This window comes from Panthera uncia, chromosome D2 (genome assembly GCF_023721935.1).
Source record: "Panthera uncia isolate 11264 chromosome D2, Puncia_PCG_1.0, whole genome shotgun sequence".
Lineage (NCBI taxonomy): Eukaryota > Metazoa > Chordata > Mammalia > Carnivora > Felidae > Panthera > Panthera uncia.
Window position 1 is genome coordinate 81,002,497 of NC_064818.1, and position 3,056 is coordinate 81,005,552.

The following is a 3,056-nucleotide window of genomic DNA, read 5'->3' on the forward strand; positions in this document are numbered from 1 at the left end:
GGCAGGTTGGTATAAAAGGCAAGGGCTGAGAAATGTCCAAGTAAGAGCCTTCCAAATGTGAGGCGGTGGGTGGGTCTCCAGGCAGCTGTGCCCAGGCCACCTCCTGCTTTCCTCGGGTTGGCTGTGACAGCCATGGCAGCGTGTGTTCTAAGCTCTTTGTCCTCTGGCCCCAGTGGGCCGCTGCTTTTCCAGACTCTCCCTCGCTCTCTGGCCAGTGTGCTGCAGCATCTCAGGTTGGCCACTGGATAAAGAGGCAGGGTCTTCTCAGGCCGGGCGAGCAGCGAGGGAGGCCGTTCTGACACCAAGGTGCCCACGCCTGTGAGGTAGCTCTCCTGGGACAGGCAGGGAAGGAGGTCCTGAAGATGGCTAAAGTTGGCAAGATGAAAACCAGGCGGTATGGCAGAAAGTTCCAGAAGTCAGAAGAGTACATTGTGACATCACATCCGAGAGCTGATCAAAAAAAGCGTTTGTGCGTCCATTCTGAGCACATTCATTTCTATCTTGGCGCAGACCTTAAGGGCGGTGTTCGAGGCCATTGTTCAGTATATGCTCCTCTTGCACTGTTGGGAGGGGTTGCCTAATAATAGCTGAAGAAATGCCAAATATTTTAAACTCTACCTTCTCGCCTGTACGCAACGAAATTTTCTTGTTCCTCACAGTTACATCTGACGGAGACAGTAATTCATTCCAGATGTCCGAGTCAAAACAGGTGACCGTAATTTCAGGGAAATCCAGTGTTGTGTTATGTATTTTCCCTTAACTTATTCAAACCTTGCACAGTTTTTAGAAATGACGTTTAATAGTGAATAAGCATGATATGTCCACGTGAAGTTAACAGAGTAAACCGTGTGAAACGTATGTCCACAAAACCATGCTTATTTCTAGAAACGTGCTTATCAAACACTTTAAGGGCAGTCCAGAGAGTTAAGTAAGAAATATATTTTACATCATGACCCTGCACTCATGTTTACATCACTGAGACAAAACTTTGAGAAGACGATGCTTATGTGAAATGCATTTTGATCCTTATCTATTCTGTCTCGGCTTATTGTTGCTGTTGTTTTTAATGCTGGTCATGACCCTTTAAATTGATTTCATAGCCCACTGATAGTTCATCTACTTGAAAAGCATTTGTTCTAGAGTTAGCAAAGCACTCATCATTTTGACAAATTTCTGTCTCTTCCAGATATTTCTTAGGGCTCACGAATGAGACGAAGGGGGTACAGAAGAAAGGTGAATTTCCATATGCTTTTTTAAAAATACATTTATAATTGAACAGACCTTGAAATGTTAGAGTCCTCCCCTGGTGTTTCTAAGATAAGCTGTAACTGATTCAAGGGCATTCTTAGACATAAGCTGCACCCAAAAGAAGCTTAGCTGCTTGATGCTTTGCTGAGCCGTCCGGCATAGCTCTCTGGGAAGGACGAGGCTCACTAGCACTACGGCTGACAGTGTGTGCCCTGACGGTGGGGTCCTTTGTGTATGACATGCTACCATAGTTTGGTAAATATGGGCCATAAGCCCTGACGGAGAGGGTGTGCACATGAAATGTGAGGTGTAGCCCAACCCCTTCCTTTCATCCACCCATCCATCCACCCATCCTTTCACCCATCCATCCATCCATCCATCCATAGCAATAGCATAATTTTTTATTAAGAAAAATGTCAGATAGACTCATAAATGGAGAAAATCGTATGATGAATCCCCTAATACCCATCAGCAAGAATCAGTAGTTATCAGGATTTTGCCTTATTTCATTTGTGGGTGTGTGTGTGTGTTGAATTATTTAAAAGGATATTCCAGATGTGATCTCATTGTACTTCTACATACCTCATTGTGAAACTCTGAAGAATACAGACATTTCGGGGCACTTGGGTGGCTCAGTTGGTTGAGCGTCCGACTTTGGTTCAGGTCATGATCTCACTCATGGCTTGTGAGTTCAAGCCCCATGTCGAGCTCTGTGCTGACAGCTTGGAGCCTGGAGCCTGCTTTGAATTCTGGTGTCTCCCTCTCTCTCTGCTCCTCCCCGGCTCACACTCTGTCTCTCTTTCTCTCAAAAATAAATAAACATAAAAAAATAAAGAAAAAGAAAACAGACATTTTCTCAAACGAACACATTGCTGTTATCAAATAACAAGGAGAAATATACATTTGGAGTCATCATTGAATACCCCACCCCTACTCAAATGTCTTTGCTGGTCTCTGGTCTCATGAAAGTTACTTTGTATAAATAAATCCAGACTCAAACAAGGTCCACACTTTACATGTGGGCGTTAAGCCTTCTTAGGTCTCTTTAAATTTGAATCACCCTCCCCTTCTGTTCTATTTTGTGACTTTGATTTGTTGAAGAAGCCAGCTCAGTTGTCCTTCAGAATGAATTTGCCTGACTTTTTCTCTTTGTGTCATTTAACGCTTTATACTAGCCCCATATTTCATGTAAACGGGAAGTGCATTCCGAGACTCAATTAGATTCAGGTTCAATTTTTTCTTTTTCTAGCAGAGATCCTTCAAGTACCACCCGTAGCATGACATCACAAGGCCCACATTGTCTGGGTGTTCGTTTTTAATGATACTGAAATTGATCAAGGGGTTCCTATGGCAGCATGGCGCCCCCATTGCAAAGTTCCCCAGCAGCTTTTCCCCCAAAGGTGTCGTATACCAAGGATCACTTCCTGAATCAGCTATTTTCTTGGGGTTCGCAAACTGGGGATTATTCTTTTTTATCATCCTTTCCATTTCATCAGCTGGGATTTTTCTAGGAACGCTTTGCCTCATCAACTAGATTTGTTTAACTTCTCCAAAAATCTAGTCCATATAAACGCATTACACACTATGTAACTGCAGTTGTTTGAATTTTCGGCTCAGTGAACAGATGCGAGTGCTGATATACACTTGACCCTTGGACATCGTGTGTGCCGATCCACACAGAGTTGAAAATCTAAGTATAATTTCTGACTCCCTCAGAACGTAACTGTTAATAGCCTATTGTTGACTGAAAGCCTTGCTGAAAACAAGTAGTCAATGAACACATTTTTTATATGTAGTGTTCACTGTAT

At 43.2% G+C, this 3,056-nt stretch overlaps 1 long non-coding RNA gene across 1 annotated transcript; it reads left to right on the plus strand.

Moving 5' to 3' along the window:
* Positions 1 to 274: 274 nt before the first annotated feature.
* On the plus strand, positions 275 to 1,288 carry LOC125933041 (uncharacterized). The gene is made up of 2 exons (XR_007460848.1): positions 275 to 709; positions 1,187 to 1,288. It is a non-coding gene; the product is annotated as an uncharacterized LOC125933041 (long non-coding RNA).
* Positions 1,289 to 3,056: the final 1,768 nt, after the last annotated feature.